At 34.1% G+C, this 20,908-nt stretch overlaps 1 long non-coding RNA gene across 1 annotated transcript in view; it reads left to right on the top strand.

The window, feature by feature from the left end:
* LOC116738427 overlaps positions 1–20,908 on the top strand; it is a 362,032-nt gene that overhangs the window by 33,014 nt on the left and 308,110 nt on the right. The window contains exon 2 of the long non-coding RNA XR_004344354.1: positions 8,649–8,687. This is a non-coding gene — a long non-coding RNA (uncharacterized LOC116738427). The remainder of the gene's footprint in view (positions 1–8,648; positions 8,688–20,908) is intronic.

Genomic DNA, 20,908 nt, shown 5'->3' with positions numbered 1-20,908 from the left:
ATGTTTATTATTTTTTTTAATTTTTGAGAGAGAGAGAGACACACACACAGAGTGTGAGCTGGGGAGAGGCAGAGAGAGAGGGGGACACAGAAACCAAAGCAGGCTCGAGGCTCTGAGCTGTCTGCACAGAGCCCGACACAGGGCTTGAACCCAAGAACTAGAAGATCATGACCTGAGCTGAAGTCGGACGCACAACTGACTGAGCCACCCAGGAGCCCCAATATTTTTTAAGGCTAACTGAGATTATGGATGAGGTTCTTTTATCTAAAATGTTTAAGAAAACTTGTATGTAAATTAGAGCTACATTTCTCTAACTCCATCACCACATACAAACCTTGTTTCTGCCCTCTTCCTTTCTTTATCACAATTCACTATGTGTGTGTGTGTGTGTGTGTGTGTGTGTATTCAATTAACTATATATCTTTGAATTACCATTCATCACTCAAAATGTTAAGCTTCTGATCTCAACATTATGCTTAAATGTCGCTTACTAAAGCAATTATGAAGGCCAAATTTCTGTTTCATCATCTTGGAATACTCTGAAGAACATTTTAGATTTCTGACCCTTTGTTCTTGGCTCCTTGCTCTTACATCTCTTATGTTTTTCAGACAATTTTGCATATTGCATTTTTTCTGCCTCTTCCAGAGGTGTTGATGTTCTCCTAAGTATCAATTATTGGTCATACTTTTGTTCCCTCCTTATCTCCCATGCTTCATCTATCACTAAAACACTGATAAATTCCCAATCTGTATCTCCAGTTTTCTTCTGAACTCCAAATATGTATATCAGCTTGGTTACTAAAACTACCGCCTAGAGAAGCTACAAAATTGTAAAATTCAATACGTTAAAAATTTACTTTCCATTTCCTTTACTACCTCTTCAGATTGCTTCAGTTTAGTTAAAGGCATCATCTCCCTGTTACAAAATCTTCTCTTCCTTATCTTCAAAGTCTTGCTGTTATCAAACCCTTCAATTTTGGTCTTAAAGTATATCTTCAAATATTGGTTATATATCATTCCATCACATAACTTAAAGTCCAGCTACATAGAATGTCATTAAATACACTATGTACATACCCATATTGTTACCTACACTGTTTCTTATTTGGAATATATATTCACCCCAGTTAAAACCTTCTTTGAGTCTCCTCAGAAGAGGTGGCAACTTTCGCCACTGAGTTGACCCCCAATGTATTAACATTAACATCTATTTCTTTCTACTAGAGTTATTTGCTCTTTGTTGAGAAAAGTCCATGCAAATGTTGTTATATATCTATTAATTTCCAACAAAATCAATTTAGAAACAAATGTAGTATTAGAGGCAAAATGGAACTACTTCATAAGTTTCTCATGAACAGAAGGATATAAAATTTATAAATTTGTATGTGTTTCTTAATGTAGCCTAACATTTTCAAATAAAAATAATTATGGGTGCAAAAGGGAAAAAATAAAATTCAAAGTTATGTTGGGAGATTAGAGCATTCATCTTCCAGCATGATTAACACATTTAATATAATTTATGTCTGTAGAGCCATGCACACAAATGAAGAGTATATATTATTTTCAGAATCACACAGAACATTTATATAAGTTGACCAATGCTGAATTGTAAAGCAAGTTTCAATATTTAACAGGATTTACATCATATAGCATACATGCTTTATGCACAAATTAATTTGAACTAGAAACTCTCCAGGTATTAGGAAAATTAAAATACATATTTTTGGAATAACTCTTGAGTTAAAAAAAAAACACAACAAAGACAACTTCAAGACATTTATGAATGAATTTAACTTAATAAAAGTTAAAATTCTGTGCAACCAAACTAAAGTCAATGTTAGATGAAAGTATATTTTAAATACACAAAGAAGAAAAGAATGAGGTAGAAAATCAGTTATAAGCATCCATCTCCTGACGTTGGAAGCAAACAGAACATTTAACCCAAATACAGATGAAGAGGAGAAATAATGAAAATCAGGAGGTAAGATCATGAAAAATATTACTATGCATATTGTACCAAATATACCATAGAGAAGATCAACACACCAAAATTGGTTCTTTGAATTAACTGATAAAAGTGGGAGATATTCATGTGACTGACCAAGGTAAAAAAAAATGAGAGGGCTCAAAAATAACTTACAGTTGGAATAAAAAGTCAAATCTCTGTAAATCCTGAAGATATTAAAATGATTTTGAGAGGCTGTTCAAAATTACTTTTAAAAAATCGAAATTTTGAATGCAGTAAGTTTGTAGTAAATACATTTTAAAACTGATAAGAGAAAGAATAAGACAATCTAAATAATTCTATATTAAATAGGATTATTTAATTATTAAATAATTTTTAAGTTATTTATTAAATATTTGTTAAATATTAATCATGAATAAATCCTGTTAAATATAGGATTATTAAACCTTATATTAAAGTAATGTAATGAATAATAAAAAACCTGTATACCTAAACTCTTAGTAAATAGATATAGAAGGAACCTTTCTCAATTTGATAAAGTATATCTACCTAACACCTACAGCAAAATACTGGATTTAAGGGTAAAAGGTTCCCCTTGAGATCAAGAGATGGATGCCCATCTTCTATTCACTGTTGTCCTGGTAGTCCTAGAAAGTGCGAAAAAACAAAATATACACATACATGTATGTACCCACGCAAACACACATGCATTCATATAAGCATGAGTTTTAAATTTCAAGGATTTAAACGGAACATATGAAACTCACATCATTTGCATACGATGTGAGAGTACAGATAGTAAATTGAAAAGAACATAGAGGTGAATTGTCATTTTAACTGTATGATTCCACCAATGATGCTCAATATAAAGTCAGTTAAAAATTAATTGCATTTCTATATACAAATGATGAATAGCAAATAAAAGTGCCACATCTAATAGCATAAAAATATCAAATAGATAATACCAGCAAAGCAAAATTATAATAAATTCTGACTGACATTCTTAAAATATTGAAACTTGAAGTGTTTTAGGGGCGCCTGGGTGGCTCAATGAGTTAAGTATCCAACTCTTGATTTCAGCTCAGGTCATGATCTCACATTCGTGGGATCGAGCCCCACCTCAGGCTCTGCACTGACAGCATGGAGCCTGCTTGGTATTTTTCTCTCCCTCTCTCTCTGCCCCTCCCTCACTTGCGCATGCTCTCTCTCTCTTTTAAAATAAATAAAGTTAAGAAAAAGAAACTTAACACCTCTTTATTTTAAATATTTTTCAGTTACTTTCATGTTATAGGAAATATTAACCATTAAAAATTAATGAAAGTAAAAAAAAAAAAAACCTCAAAAGGCACCTACATTGTGGGAGTGCAAACTGGTGCAGCCACTCTGGAAAGCAGTATGGAGGTTTCTCAAGAAGTTTAAAACTAGAACTATTCTATGATCCAGCAATTGCAAGACTAGGTATTTACCCCCCCCCCAAAAAAAAACATAAAAATACTAATTCAAAGAGATATATGCACCCCCAATATTTATAGCAGCATTATCAACAATAGCTATGTTATGAAGACAGTCCAAGTATCCATTGACCGATGAATGGGTAAAGAAGATGTGGTATATACTCAACCTGAAAAAAGAATGAAATTTTGCCATTTGCAATGATATGAATGGAACTGGAGAGTATTATGCTAAGCAAAAAAAAAAAAAAAAAAAAAAAAAGTCACAGAAAGATAAATACCATATAATTTCACTCATGTGGAATTCAAGAAACAAAACAGTCAAAGAAGGAAAAAAAGCAGAGAGGAAAACCAAGAAACAGACTAACTCTAGAAAACAAACTGATAGTTACCAGAGAGCAGGTGAGTGGGAGGATGGGTTAAATAGGTGATGGGGCTTAAGAGTGCATTTGATATGATGAGCACTACGTATTGTTTGGAATTCATCACTGTGTTGTGCACTGAAACTAGTATTACAATGTATGTTAAGTAACTGGAATTTAAATAAAAACTTTTAAAAAATCAAATAGAAATGCACTAATGAAAGGTAAAAAACCTCTACATAGAAAGTTCTACATTATTGTGATAAATAAGAAAATGGAAAGAAAAGGCAATCCATGGAATGGAAGACCATGTTCTCAAATCATATATCTGGTAAAGAGTTAATATCCAGAATGTAAAGTAGTGAGTATGAAAGAATAAAAAGACAAACAACCCAAATTAAAAAGTGGACAAAGAATTTGAATAGCCATTTCTCCAAAGTTATACAAATAGCCAGTAACCAATAAAATAAGTATTCAACTTATTTGAATAATTGAATAAAAAAAAGCATTCAACATCATTAGTCATTAGGGAAATGCAAAACAAGACCACAATGAGACAGCATCACCCTCCCACTGTATAATGGCCATCATTTTTTAGTGGAAAATAGTAAGCGCAGAATTGTAGGTGGAGAAATTGTAACCCTCATGCATTGCATGTAGGAATGTAAATCGGTGTACCCAGTGTGGAAAACAATTTGGCAGTTTCTCAAACAGTTAATCACAGAGTTATCATATGGCCCAGAAATTCCACTCCTAAGTATACCCCCAGGAGGATTGAAAGATATTTTTACACAATACCTTGTACACAAATGTTTATAATAGTATTATTCTTAATAGCCAGAAAGTAAAACCAGCCAAAATATCCCTCTGCTAATGATTAAATAACAAAATATTCCATAGCCATTCAATGGGATATTATTAAGCAATACAAAGGTGGGGAATACTGCTATGCGCAGCAACACAGATAGATGGATTTTGAAAACATGCTAAGTGAAATAAGTAGACAGAAATGTCCACATATTGTATGATTTCATTTGTACAAAATATCCCATACAGCCAGATTACAGATTGCCTGGGGAAGAGAGTAAGGGAGAAGAGGAGTAGGTTGTGGATACAGTTTCCTTTTGAGGCATCAGAAATGTTCCGGAATTACTTGTGATGCTTGCATGATGTTGTGAACAGACTATAAACCACTAAATAGTACAATTTAAAATAGTGGGTATTGAGGAGGGCACCTTTTGGGATGAGCACTGGGTGTTGTATGGAAACCAATTTGTCAATAAATTTCATAAAAAAAAAATAAAAAAATAAAATAAAATAGTGACTTTTATGTTATGTGAATTATATTAAAGCAAGTTTAGCAAACTCTTAAGGAAAGGTAGAAGAGCTTGCTCTACAGATACCAAGGTATATTATAAAGTTATGTGAGATAGTGTGGTATAGATACATAGTTAAATGCAATGCACTGACATCTAGACATGAAGCCAAGCATCTATGGGCATTTATGACAACACTAGCATTGTAGAGCAGTAAGAAAAGTTAAGATACTTTCAATAAATTTTGTTGGAGCAATTTGTAAAATATCTAAGTTTTACCCCAAGTCACATTGAGCAAATATTAATTTCAGATATGTTCTTTGATTATATGTTAGACAAAAGAATCATAACATAACAAAGCTGTTAGGAGAAAATATAGAATATATATAAACATTTTGTGTAATAAACAGGACTCAGAAATAAAAATAGATTGTTAATTATATGTGATAAAATTCAGGGGCACCAGTCAGTTAACTGTCAGGTAAACCTGAGCACCAGTCAGGGCTCAGTCAGTTAACTGTACAACTTCAGATCAGGTCACGATCTCACTATTTGTGGGTTTGAGCCCTGCATCGGGCTCTGTGCTGACAACTCAGAGCCTGGAGCCTGCTTCAGATTCTCTGTATCCCTCTCTCTCTGCCCCTCCCCTGCTTGTACTCTGTCTCTTTCTCAAAATTAAATAAATATTTTAAAAAGATAAATAAATTTGTAGTAAAATTCAGACTTAGTATTAAATAAAAGTCACAATAAGTAAGTATTAGGATAAGCCAGGAGTGGGAAATATAGTTCCACCACATATAACCATGAAAGTGCTCATACCTAGAATACATAAAACACTTTTACCAAATCAATATGGAGAAGACAATCCACAGAAAATGGAAAGAAAATTGAAACTATCTTATGTTCTTAATTTAGTTTTATAATTTTATTTTTTAAAAATGCTTATTTTGGAAAGAGAGAGCATGAATAGTGGAGAGGGGCAGAGAGAGAGAGAGAGAGAGAGAGAGAGAGAGAGAGAGAGATTGAGAACCTTAAGCAGGCTCTACACTCAGTGGAGAGCCAGACATGGTGTTCAATTTCATGACCATGAGATCATTACCTGAGCTGAAATCACGAGTCAGATGCTTAACCAACTGAGCCACCCAGGCACCCCGAAAATAACTTCTTTGTATGTATGTATACACACACACACAGAGCTAATAGCTAATATATAGAAATGCACTAAAACTCAATAATCAAGGAAATGGAAAAGTATATTCAACATGGTAATGACTAAAATCAAGCAGAATAAACATACTTTCAGGTGAATTTTGACACAGTAGCAACTCTCATATATTATTTGTAAAGATCTGCTAAAGTAGAACATATTCATATTATTTGACCTAGTGATTTACTCCTAGAAAAATATCAAACATAAATATACATACATGTTTTAAAATGATGATCATAGAATGACTCATAATAACTAAAAAGCAGAAACTATATCTCTACCAAAAGAGAATTGAATATATAGATTGTATAATATTTATCAAATGAGTATTACAGAGTAATGGGAATTAATTATAGCTACAAGTGAAATGATAGATGAAGTTCAAAAGCACATGTTAATGGAAAGAAACTAGACATACAAGAAAACCTAGTGTTCAATTCCAATTATATAAAGCTCAAAACTGTGGCAAAATAAAATCATAGGATGACCAAAAAGTCTGGAAACATAGATATATATCTTACATAGCTTATCAAGATTACAGTATGTTCAATGACATTACATGATATGTTCAAAGGGTTGTCCCACTCTGGCAATGCATAGTCAATATATCCTGCAGATTTATGATGATGCGCTGTCCATGTTACATTTCCAAAAATCACCACATGCATCTGTGTTGCCTTAGATAATTTATATTTTCATTTGAACCTGTGCTTTAGCACAACCCATGGGTAATCAAGTGGGTTCAAACTGTGTGTGTGTGTGTGTGGGTGTGTGTGTGCACAGGCTATGTGTATATAAGTGTGTGTATGCAGTGTGTATATGTGTTTGTGGATATGTGTTATGTATATATGCTGTGTGTCTGTGTGTATGCCAGGTGTATATAAGTGTGTGTATCCATGTACACCCTGTGACAAAAAGCTGCGGGCTTCTAAGTGTTAGTCATGTTGTAGTTACTGAGCTGTGTGGTGATTACATGAGTGTTTAACTTTGTGATTATTTATGGAACTTTATACATTTGTACTTTTGCAAGTTTCTTGTGTGGTTTTCAACTTACACAATTAAATAACTTAAAATATTAAATGGAATGAAAATATACCAGATATTCTCTATGGCTCTTATGCTTGGGACTCAGATCCTAGAATAGAGGCTTCCAAGAGACTTTACACCTATGAAGGTAGGCTAGGGAATTCCAATAGCTCTCTCATAATACAACAAAAGCCATTACTTGTTTCTCTTGAGTGAACCACTGGTCTTCTCAACTGATTCCAGGTCCTAGAGAAGGAATTTTTAATAGATTCATTCTGGGTGATTTGTTACCAATTAGGATCCAGCATTATGGCTATAATTCTGATCAGAGAATCTAATTTAGATGCTCTGAGAATAAGGGGGAAATACATACTCATATGCACATAAAACCCAAGACTCATGGTGTCAATTATTTTTCACACTTATTGTATTTTTCATTCTCTTTCAAAGAAAGATATGTTTCCTCAATCGTACAATATGTAATTTCAAACTTGTTTCCCAAGGCAAAAAGAAAAGGTGATCATCAAATGTTTTTTTTTAAGAAAAAAAAAACCCTTTATTTTATAATAATAATGGTTAGAAGTTCAATATTTCTGCTCAAACACAGAGAAAGGCAGGCATATTTACAAAAGGCCTCACAATGTTTGCCATAGCCTTTACACAAGACAACATTTATAAAACCTTTGCAGCCTGTGGCAGGTGCTAGGTCTCCTCTTGGGGATTTCTGCTGTTCAGATATTGCCTTTCATTTGAACTTCAAAACCCTTTAAAAAATAGAAGCTGCATTTCAATATAATTTGGAAATTAAAACTCTTTTATTTTTATCATTATAATATCTTCCATGGATTTACTTTTCAAAAATGAATCAAAACCCAAACTAATTGCTGCCTGATAGCCAGCAAAGGCAGAAAAATTGGAAAAACTTTTAAAAATGAAGGTTTGCTTTGCCTCACCCACAGGAAAATTAAATGCAAGCAATAAATAGAGAATTTCAAGTACATTTAATGATCATATTTCCCCTTCCATTGAGAACTTAAAGAATAAAACTGAATAATGATTATGGCCACCTGAATAATTGGAAATATAGTTTTAGGAGCAAGACTACTCCCTTTCTTTGTTTTAATGACACAATAGGAAATCAAATAAACACATTAAGTGAAAAACATTTTTCACCTTGGAAAATGGTTTCCTACAGTATACTCATCAGTCTGCAATACTTGTAATGATTTTGTAGAATTATAAAATTTCATTGTATTTTTTTTAAAAACAGAACACTAAAACTACCCCCCCCAAATCTTTCTATTATTTTCTTTTTAGGCTTGGACTCCTGGATCATCTGGTGACTTCAAATATATGGTAAGACTTTTTTTTTTAATGTAGCATTGCCACAAATCCTTGGAGGATGGTTCTTTTCCTCTCTCAGGTTTAATCCATTTTCTTAGTTCTCCCCTCATTTATACCACCTGAGGCTGAATCTCAGAAGGCCAGTAGAAGAAGGTCAGTTACTTCTTACCTGTGTAGGAGGATCTGTTAAGTCCAGACACTACTTGCAAGAGTAAACTTCACGGGTCAGGAAAATACTCCAAAGAAAGGGAGAATTTGCTCCTTAAGGAAACAAAACTTACCATGGAAAGAGTCTGAGATAGAAAAGAGGATTATTCAGGTAAGAGGTAGAAAGTTTCAATTGGAAAAATTTTCTTTTAAAATAAATTGCAACAGTTGCATCTTGGATAAAAACCATGGGGGCTGAGAATAATGACTGGATTTAAAAAAATTTTTCATTCCTACAATGTGGGTATTATAGTTTACATAATATACAAGTGGAAACACCCTGAAAGCACTGCTCCTTTTCATGGGGAAATTCTTAAATTTCTTATGGCATTCGCCTGGTACATACATCATACACATGGGAAGCATATATTGTTTGTTTAAATAGATGTGATGCTAAGGTTGAAGTTTTTTTATTGTATTTTTACAGACAACAGATTTTTATTCATCTTAGAATCTACCCAATCCTTTTATTTTCCTCCAAATATTATTGGTAGTTTGATAACATTCAAATTCATAAACTGTGATCCTCCTATGCTCTGAATCTTTGCAAGGTTAAAAAACATTTAATCTCATATTCTCTTATTTAATTTTCTAAATACTCTATCTTGGATTTTTATTTTTGTGTAGCCTGGGAGTCCCATTAAAAAATATTTCTAGGGCCACCTTTTCTATAATTCCCAGCTATGAACAATATGAGATCCCACCTTGGCAGATTGCAGGAATACAGTCTTATACACCATTGTACATTAGTAACTGTTTAGAGCTCAGTTAGAATGGGAGCTTGGTGAGAATTCAGCATGTCTTTGTGTTGCATATTACCTCTTGCTCTCAAATGCTTCTCATGGTTTCTCAACTAGTACCTTCTAAGGCCATCTTCTCATGACTTTTCTGTGCGATGTCAGGCCACCCCAGTCTGCAACTCCTGCCAAACAGTATCAAAGTTGACAGTAAACTGTCTTGTTTAAAAATTATTACTGAAGACTTGAAGTTAAGCTAACAGAAATATAGCATGAAAACGGAAATTTAAGCTTGTATCAGGTCTTACTGATCCTGAAACTACTGAATATGCATTTCCAAAGAGGATGGCATCCTCAGTCTCTCCTCAGGCACCATTGTATTGTATACGCCCTCATTCCCCTCCTGGCAGAATCCACTTTGGTGTTCTTTTTATTTAAGTCCACCCATGCAAATGTAGAGTATATTAATATCATAACAGTCTGCCAAAATTTTACCCAGCCTACAAAGAAGACCAGTTTCTCTTTATTGTGCAGACTTTTACTAGGCGTGAGTAGGATTTTGCATTACCTTTGTATAGGGGTGTGAAGAAATTGCTCCCAAACAAACAGAAAACCATCTACTTACAATGATAAACTCAGTGTTCCATATTTAGCCATAAATAGGAGCAAGAGAAATTTGAAGTTTATATTTTTCTTTAGCAATTTTTAAAAGTCTTGATTGCATTCTCAGCCACTATCTATTCTCAGGATAAGAATGAGGGTTAGCCTCCCATGCCTTCAGTACTTTGTGCAAATGGAAAACATTTAGGGAAGAAGGAGACACTTAATGGATCTTAGTGGTTCTCACAGAAGAAATTTTATAGCCCTATGTCCATCATTACAAATCCCAGAGTTCCTGGATTTGTCTTCCAACCCTAAAAACCTTTTCTTCTTTGTATTAGTGGGATTGGACCTTATCTCAATTCCACTTTCTTTCCTCATTTAAAATTTTTTTATGTTTACTTATTTTGAGAGAAAGAGAGAGAGAGAGAGAGAGAGAGAGAGTCAAAGTATGAATGGGGAAAGGTCAGAGAGAGAGGGAGACACATAATCCAAAGCAGGCTCCAGGCTCTGAGCTGTCAGCACAGAGCCTGACTAGGGCTCAAACTCATGGACTGTGAGATCATGACCTGAGCCGAAGTCGGATGCTCAACCGACTGAGCCACCCAGGTGCCCCATCTTTCCTCATTTAAATTGGCAGTGTGTTCTTCCAATTCTGATCATCACACTTACTTATCTTCTGGGTTTTCTTCCATCTTGTAATTCATCTCATTTCTAATCCATGTCTCATAAGACAGATGATTCATTCTAAAACAACACTCTCAGACTCCTAGATCCCACCATGTTTTCTATAGGTTTTTCTTCCCACCCCCCAATCTGTTATGTAAGATTTAATGGAATTCCACCACACTTATTCAAAAGCAGTCTTCCTGTAGTAAAAACCTGGAAACTCAAAGCAGGCCACATTTCTCAATCTCTTCCTCTGTCAGCTTCCATTGTCACCATTTCTGCTTCTGTGAACAGAGGGATTCATAGTTCTATAAGAAATATTTTCAATTAACTAACTTATTTAGGATCCCACATACACTTATAAAGACCAAACCTAAAATTTAATTTCTATAATTATTTGCTTCTATCCAATTGTGATATTCAAAATAAAGAATGGTATGAACATGGAGGATGATTAATAACATTACCTGTAACAAATTCTGCATTACGTGATACACGGTAGAAAACTGTTTTTAGGGTGCAATGTAGAGAAAAGTAAATGAATGTAAAATTCAAATCAGAATAGTACTGAAATATAAATGAGCATATGCAAAATATTACAAAGTAAATAAATTAAAATATAGACTGTTCAATTATGATATCACTCTCAAGGCACAAAAATAACATTTAGTCTGGAACTAAATGTCAGCAATAAAAATTCACTTCAATATAAAGCGCTAACATTGCCTACACTAAAGATGAAAATATTTCCAGAAAACCTTATTGCAGCACTTTTTCACTTATATAATATAATGTGTTTAATTCTTACAATTCACTGAATTTTGTATCTGTATGTGCAATTGCAGCAATCTGTTCCAATTCATAAATTTTATTTTCTGCACCTGGAGTTTGGACCTTTTAAGAGGTCATAATAATAACATATGCACAATTATGTACAGTTGAAGGGAATTCACATTTTTAAACATTCACTGTATATCAGGTACCAGGCTAGGTACTTTTTCTATGTAGTCTCATTTAAACCTTCCAATAATACTTTGAGTCATGCATTTTAGCCACCATTTTAGAGCTAAGGATACTAAGGGTTTCAGAGGTTAATTAGTTCATGTGCAATCAATTAGTAAATTAAGACACTGAGATTTCAATTCATTCCTAGGATTTCAAATATTCCATTGATATGCCTTCCTAAAGAAAACTTTTCCCAGTAAGCTTTTAATAAAACTTAATTCTACATGTACTGGAGTAATAACCCTGATCTGCAGTCCTTAAGAAAGTTGATACATATGAGGTTAAAATGAGATTTAATCTTTGTACTTGTACAGTTATTTGAGAAGATGGAAGCTTGCTTATTTTATTATTATTTTTTATTTATTATTATTTTTATTTTTATTTTTTAATATATATCCAATGTAGTTAGCATATAGTGCAATAATGATTTCAGGAGTAGAATCTAGTGATTCATTCCCTATGTATAACATCCAGTGCACATCTCAACAAGTGTCTTCTTTAATAGCCCTTGTCCATTTAGCCATCCCCCACCACAACCCTCCAGCAACCCTCAGTTTGTTTTCTGTATTTACGAGTCTATTATGTTTTGTCCTCCTCCCTATATTTTATATTATTTTTGTTTTCCCTTCCTCTATGTTCATCTGTTTTGATTCTTAAATTCCATATATGAGTGAAGTCATATGGTATTTGTCTTTCTCTGTCTAATTTAAAAGCTTGCTTAGTTTAAATCTAAGTGGGAAAAACTGTCACAGACTGTGCCCAAATTGTGTGTGTATGTATCTTTTATATCATATATATCTCTCACATATCTTTTATGCCATATATACATAGCTATACATATATATGATAGAAATCTATCATATATATGATAGAAATCTACATACATATATCTTTGTCCTTAGTAACAAAAACAGAATATTTGGAAACACATAATCTTTCTGTATTTGGACAATGGTGATTAATGGACACTTTATTCTCATTCATGTTCTAGGTTTTTTAATGCAAATTTTATGTAAATTTGGCCATCCTGAATGTTTTTAACAGTATTACAGGCAACCTGCAAATTACACTCATGTGCTTAACATTAGTCATGGAATTTCTTTCAAGTGATACAAATTATTCAACTGAATATTGTGTCTTCAAAGAATTGAGTGCTATCTTCAATATAAAGGGTTTAAAATACTTCTCAGAAATAAGCCAAAATATCTTGATATTGTAAAGTACTACCCCCTTGAAAATTAAATGTTTGGTGTTAAAATATTGCATGTTTTGTAAGGTTCTTCGGTTGTATGTGAAAACTGAAGGGAATGAAACACTCACATGTGCCTACCTCATAGGCTTAATTGATATACCAAAATGCTCTAAATTTTAAGACAATATACAGTTACTATAATTGTTTACTGTTAGTATGTTATACTGCTGTGAATTATCATGGTATGAATATAAATCATATGTTCAGAGACCAAAGGAAGGATTCATACTTGCGCCAATTCATTTCTCTATACATCCTCTCACAATTTATCGAGTAAATTATTTATGCAAACAGTCTGGTAGAGGTTGAGTGATATAAAATACGACAAGACCCTGACTTCAGGGACCATCATTTTATGTATTCTGTATAATTGTGCTGCTTTTACTTATTTTTTTTTTCTTTGAAATCTGGTGCTGTGTAAAATTCTGAGCCTTTGTTTTAGACCTTGCATTGTTTCTTGCTGGGATAGCAGGTTATTGGAAGTCATGAGGATAGTGTGAGAAAGGTTGCTAGTGCACATCAACCTCTGGCTTTCCTTTCACTCTTAGGCAAGAAGGAGATTATATGTTCCTTCCACCTTACAGTTTGGTGGGGCCATGAGGTTATTTCTAGTTAAGGAAAAGCGGAAGTGAAATCTGCCACTTCTGGGCTGGAAGGTGAAAAACCTCCGTGTGCTTTTCTAGCCTCTGTGCCTCTGCATAGGAGGTATGAGGTTGAAATAATGGAGCCATAAGATTAGATCATCCTGGATCCCTGATTCACTGATGGAAGATAACTGCTGTGGTGAGTCCTTCAGTTCCATAGCCCATTTAGAAGAATAGGAAGTGTTATTTTGTCTTAAGTCACTGAGGATTTTTTTTTTTTTTTACAATGACATAAAGCCTACCCAAACTAATCAAATTATTCTTGGGAAAATGGACATTATAGTGTTTGGGTAATTCTAAAATTTGGAGTATGTTCCCAAAGGTATATTTTGAAAAAAAATTTGTTTTACTGTAAAAAGTACTCTCTTTGGGGCACCTGGGTAGCTCATTCAGTTAAGTGTCCGACTTTGGCTCAGGTCATGATCTCAAGGTCCGTGCGTTCAAGCCTCATGTCAGGCTGTGCTGACAGATCAGAACCTGGAGACTGCTTCGATTCTGTGTCTCCCCCTCTCTGCTTCTCCCCTGCTTAAGCATTGTCTCTCTCTCTCTCTTTCAAAAATAAAAATAAACATTAAAAAATAAAATAAAATAGTTCTCTCCTGTCACCGACTAATCTGAGGTACCACTTATTTGCTTGGCAAAGTAGATAATGCAGCCCCCCCCCCCCAATAATAGTCTTGGTAAAATCTGTACTAAAGTATTTAATAAAAATCAGCTGTTATTTCTTTAACAAATACCTTTAGGTGAACCAAACAACATGAAGTAGGGAAAAATACAAGACATAGATCTAATTTTGAAATGGAACACTTTCTGTTGAAGAATGAACAACTTTCTCGCAATACTACTTTTAGTTCTTTAAGCTTATCTGGCATGAGGGCTATATAACAGTTTTCCTTTTTCTTAAGTTAAAAAGATTCTGCATGCCTTAAATGAGTCTATTTTGGTGTGGTGCTCAGAGTAATCTATGTTTGGCTCTTTACTTTTTTGGAATGACCTAAAACAACACCTCCTCTTATGTCTCATTCTTTTTTTGCCTTTTATAGTGGAAGTCTCCATATGCTTTCTCATTTTTACTTTTTAGGAGATGTACTCATTTAAATGCCACCAACATGCCCTCTAGCATCATTTCTACAACAACTAATTAATTACACATAACCTCTTTTCTTCACACATAGGACTGGAGATCAACATAATTGTATACAATTACCTGGAACTGAAATAATTTAAATACACTACTATGGAAGGGGGCACAACAAATTATGCCTCTTGAAGTATTTCATGCAGTCATTAATGGCCTCTAAAATAGTTGGGGGACATTAAAATTTACCTCTACAATAATTACTCACCTTTACATCTGGAATACAGTCTGCCTTCAGTGTTACGTCCTTTCAACAATTTCTGTTAACCTTGTGTCTGCTTGTTCCTCTCACCTAATTTCACCTTCAGGATGGAGTTCAAAAAACCTTTGTAAGGCAGCAAATTATATTTTTGGGAGACTATAAGTTTTTCAACATATTTCCTTAGCACTAAGCAGTTTTACTTCATATTAGTAGTTTGTTCCTCAGGGTGACTAGAGTCAATAATCAGACTACATGGATCAATGTCCTTTCAGTAGAAAGTGAAATCATCTACTTTTTAGACACTCATCTGCCATAGAATATTAACAAATGCTCTTATTAAAACAAATAGAGATTCTAATAAAGCTATTGGCATTATTTTCCCGGTACTAATATACTGAAAGAATATTTTGTGGTTAGTTAAGCAACATGTCCCCCCCTTGATTTCTTCCCTGCTGTCCTAAGTCAAGCAGTAATTCTCCAGGTGTTCACCAAAATATAAATACTACCATAATAGGTAAGTATGTATGTATGTATGTATGTACCTGTCTATCTGATTAAAAAAAATCCATGTTTGTTATTCTCTGCTTGTGCTTCCTCTATTTGGTGTACTCAGAACACTGGACTTATGGTCCAACAAATATCATGTGATATCAGGGAAGCTCTGTGATTTGCAGCTGATACTCTGTCAACTTCTCATATCCCTCCCTTTGTATTTGAGAGAGATACTACAACAGTCATTTCCACTTTGTCCCAGCCTGAAAACCACTCCTTTCAAGATACTATGAAAAGTTTCGCATAAATATATTGAGGCATATGAAAGGGTCTTTGCATGTGTCATTACTATTTTCTAGTTGATACTGAATTGGTTTTATTGATAGTGGGAGATAAATGGTAGAAGATGCCTTTCACAATTTCAAAAATAGAGGAGGTATAGGGAAGCATGGAAATATAACAAAAATGAGATTGAAGAAAGGCAATATTATATAATATGTTTAATTTCCCTGAAAAAAATGTAAGCACAGAGTTTTGTTACTGACCTTAAATGCTTTTGTTTGCAAAGGCACTAATTTTCAGCCATGTACGATGTCATACATATGCATTTGTAGTTTTGACCTGTATGTAGATTGCTTTTTGCCACAACCACCAAACTTGCTTTGAATTTGTATTTTATCTTTAATGTTTTTTATTAAAGTAAAATTTTACAATAGGCCATATAGACACTTACAGTGATTTTTAAATAATGCTTAAAGAATATCATTGCATTTTGCTGAAGATACTGAGCAAGGTAAGTGGCAAGGTGGGTGGGCTTTAGGGGAATGGGGCTATGTAAATAGATGTTAAATAAGGAGGATTTTACATTGTCCTGCCAATGGCTACCTATGCCAGAATGGAAATCCCACTTCAGCCTTTATCCTTGCTTCAGAGATATCCTTTATAACCTGGACATGTATAATGGTTCCTACATATGGAAAGCAGAGGCTTGGTACATATGTGTGTGACAATGGCAGTGTTCTCATATGGGTCTCTGAGAGTGAGGATGTTTTTGGTGTAAGATTGAATGGATATAACCAAGATTTCTGAGAAAGATCATAAAAGAACACTAATTCTGGAATAATGTTTTCTTGGTATTATATAATACACAAATATTCTGTTAAATAGATGTACGAGTGGTCCATAAACCATAGTGTAGGATTTCCTTAATTTTTTTTAAAGATCACTTATTTATTTTGAGAAAGAGAGAGAGTATGAGCAGGATAGGGGCAGAGAGAATCTCAAGCAGGCTCTATGCTGCCAGCTCAGAGCCTGACCTGGGGCTCAAACTCACAAACCATGAGATCATGAGCTGAGCCAAAAGCAAGAGTCAGATGCTAAACTGACTGAGCCACCCAGTCACCCTAAGGATTTCTTTTTCTAACATAAAACTCTACCAAGTCAAATAAATCATGTTTAAGGTGTAGGTAGCTATGTACTTGCTATATTACTCAAAACACTGGGTTGGTTGGGTCACATATTTTCTCTTGTAAGATTCTCCTGAAGGCATCTGCTTCTCTAAAAGAAATCTCCAGGGATCCTGGGTGGCTCAGTTGGTTGTGCATCCGATTCTTATTTTGGCTCAGTTCATGATCCCAGGGTTGTGGGATTGAACCCTGTGACAAGCTCCATGCTGGGTGTAGAGTCAGCTTGGGATTCTCCCTCCCTCTGCCCCTCTCCCCAGCTCATATTCTCTCTCTCTGTCTCTCTCTGTCTCTCTCTCTCTGCCTTTGTCTCTCTCTTTCTCTCTAAATAAAAGAGAATACAATAAATTTTAAAAAATTAAAAAGAAAAGGCTTAGTATAGTTCTTCCAATTATTACAAGTATGATCAAGTTTTATTATTTTGAAAGAATAATTCCCTTATAGAAACTTCATTGCAACTTCTTGAAGTACTGCAACCTGTCATTAATTTTCACAAAAATATTTGTTTCAAAAACTTCTCAAACATTTCTTCCCCTCACCCAGAAAAAGAAAACTTGGATATTTTGTTCTATCAAAACGTATCTGAATAATTACAAATGCTATCTATACTGAAAAGAAAATCCAGAAGCTTAGGTCAAGGGATACATTAAAACTTAAGAAAATAACTGTTCAGGAGCTTCCCTCACTAATAGTCCTGCAAACCTGACTTTAGGAATGAGCAAAAACATTTTTCAATTGCACGTACAAAAGTCTTGATTAGTATTCACAGCTCAAATTTTTATAAAGGAGCTCAGATTTTAATTGTTTTTGGTGTCTTTGCTGGTGACTGTGCATTCCACTGTGCATTCCACATTCCACATTAAAATAGTTCAGTACTATAATTCTTGTATTAGTTGTACTAATATTCTCTTCCGATGAACACAAATGATCTGAGTGGCAAACAATTGACTGGCAAGAACTGGTATCACTCTTGTCCATCTCTTTAAAAATTCTACTGGGGAGAATTGAAATTCTCATTGAAATGTATGACATCATTGATATGTCAACTATACTTCAAGAAAAAAGTGCATGACATCATCATTCCAGAATCCAACATTCAGATTTTAAAGACATTAGTAAAGCTTAAATTCCATAGTAGTATTGCTGCATTTTAGCAAAGTGGTCTTTTTCTGTTGCCAAGTCTAGGATATCCAGGTAAAAAAATCTGTTGTGGTAGGAGAAGAATGATCACATTTCTTGAGGTCAAACAGGTATCCTCTGTAGAATAAAGATGAGTAATTCAGTTTTATTGTGGCATGGTTTTGTTCTAATTCCTATTAAAAAGACTTTTTTGTCATTAAAATTAGCGTAGTCCTATTTTGTCTTTTTCAGCTGTCACATTTAGTAGCTTCATTTTTAGAGGGTTGATTTATGCTATTATTATTTTACAATACTTATTTTGACCATGTAGCAGGACTTTAACATATACTTTATAACTTTAAAGTATATTGACTAAACTCTTAAATACCTTCTTTGAGTGTTACTCTAATCACTTTTATTTCAAATCAATGTGCAGCCATTGTATATATCTTTAGTGCACTGCCCAAATTTCCTATATCTGTCCTGATGGCCTTTTGTAGCAACGTGGATGGACCTGGAGAGTGTTATGTTAAGTGAAATAAGTCATACAGAGAAAGACAGATACCATATGTTTTCACTCTTATGTGGATCCTGAGAAACTCAACAGAAGACCAGGGGGCGGGGGAAGGGGGGACAAAAAAAAGTTACAGAAAGGGAAAGAGGCAAACCATAAGAGACCCTTAAAAACTCAGAATAAACTGAGGGTTGATGGGGAGTGGGAGGGATGGGAGGGTGGGTGATGGGCACCTGTTGGGAGGAGCACTGGGTGTTGTATGGAAACCAATTTGACAATACATTTCATATTAAAAAATAATCATAATAAATTAAAAAATAATTAAAAAAAGATTTTTACCTTCATATTTTTAAGAAAATAAGAACTTAAAAGAAAATGACTTATTATAGCTTTGAAAAATATATATAACTATGGAAATGATATTGTGTCCCAGGAACATCTTCATGGTCATGAAGACTGAGTTGTAGGCCAGCTCTACTATTAACTTATTGTGTGTGACTATTGTTAAAATGTTTTTTATTTATTTTTGACAGAGAGAGAGAGAGAGAGAGAGAGAGAGAGAGAATCCCAAGTATCTTGTATTTATACCTATTCCTTGACAGACTCAAGTAGCATTTTGTTTATAAAATGTATACTGTGTTCTCCCCTTTTTCCCATAATGGTAAAGGACACTTGAACTGGCCACGGTTTGACACCAATCCTTGATTTATAAGGGAATCTTATGAAGAGGGTATTTTCTGGGAAGTTAGAAATGATTACAATTTATACTAAAATTTGCTTAGAAAAAGTTGGATTTTTTTTTTGTTTCAAGTCTTTGCATTACTAGTTTGGTCTGATTCCTACAATATATACTTTTTACCATGAGCATATTACAGATGGAAGTATCATGTATTTCATATGTTCCCATATTCTTTTTATAAATAAAGTGTCTGATAATCCAAAAGGGAGGGTTTACCATGCCAAGATTAATTCCTTCCATGTACTTCACAGGAAACTGGCTTGTCACCTCTTCCCACCATCCCTTAAATTGTCAAGGACTTTCAGGAATGCAGCTGAGGAATGAGTGCTGCTTATATGCTTGGTCACACTTTCCGCTGGGATCACAAAGCACCTTAGTTGTAAATCATTCCTTCCATTTCTGTTACTTTCTTAATTTTTAAAAAATATTGCTTTATTTTTGAGAGACAGAGAGCACAAGCAGGAGAGGGTTAGAGAACGAGGGGGACACAGAATCTGAAGCAGACTCCAGGCTCTGAGCTGTCAGCACAGAGCCTGATTCAGGGCTCTAACACATGTACGGTGAGCTCAAGACCTGAGCTAAAGTCGGATGAGTAACCGACTGAGCCACCCAGGCACCCCACTTTTCTGTTATTTTCAAAACTAAACTTGTAAGTTCTTGGTTACAATGGCCACAAAAGTCATGTAAACAAAATGAGTGAGTTATATATATTCCTATTTTGAAAGATGTGCTCATTTAAAAGTTTATTAGTACTCATTAACTCTTAAAGTATTTAATTTTATATAGAATTACAAATTCTGTGAAAATCATCATTCAGAACAGTCTCAGCCTTTCAGCTCTCTGTTTCACATCTGTTTGGAATAGGGTTTTAAAAATATGTTTCTTTTCATACTGAGGTAAAAGAGCTCATTGTTATAAATGAATACAATCTCTTAATACTGTGATGTATTCTTTTCTCTATATAGCCAGAATTTGTGTCTAGATTCTTTTTGAAGTTGAGGATTTACTCGGATTTAAATATGGTATATTCTTTTTAGCTTTATCAGAAACAGGTGTTTGTCCTTTGATGCTAAAAGTAAACCCAAACTGTCCATCTCGTTCTTTTCTTCAATTGGAATATATTTCTCGTGTTTTACTTTGTAGCTCGGACCAAGGCATTAATATGACATTTTATAATTAATATTAGGTATTATAGAAACATCACTGGTAATATGTCCTTTGCGCAAGGACTTAGAAGTCAGATAATCAGTGTAAGTCAATTCAACAGACATTTATAGTGTGTTTACTTTGTGCCAAACAGTGTCAAACTCTAAGGATTTGGATTTGAAAAATATACTGCTTTCCTTCAAACTGCCCTCAGTATAGGGTGGACAACAACCAATAAATTATAGTACAGGAAAATGTGCATACAAAAAGGTCAAAACATCCCATTTTAACTGTACAGAAACTGAT

Source organism: Lynx canadensis, chromosome D4 (assembly GCF_007474595.2).
Source record: "Lynx canadensis isolate LIC74 chromosome D4, mLynCan4.pri.v2, whole genome shotgun sequence".
NCBI lineage: Eukaryota > Metazoa > Chordata > Mammalia > Carnivora > Felidae > Lynx > Lynx canadensis.
This window is presented reverse-complemented; position numbering and strand designations above follow the sequence as displayed.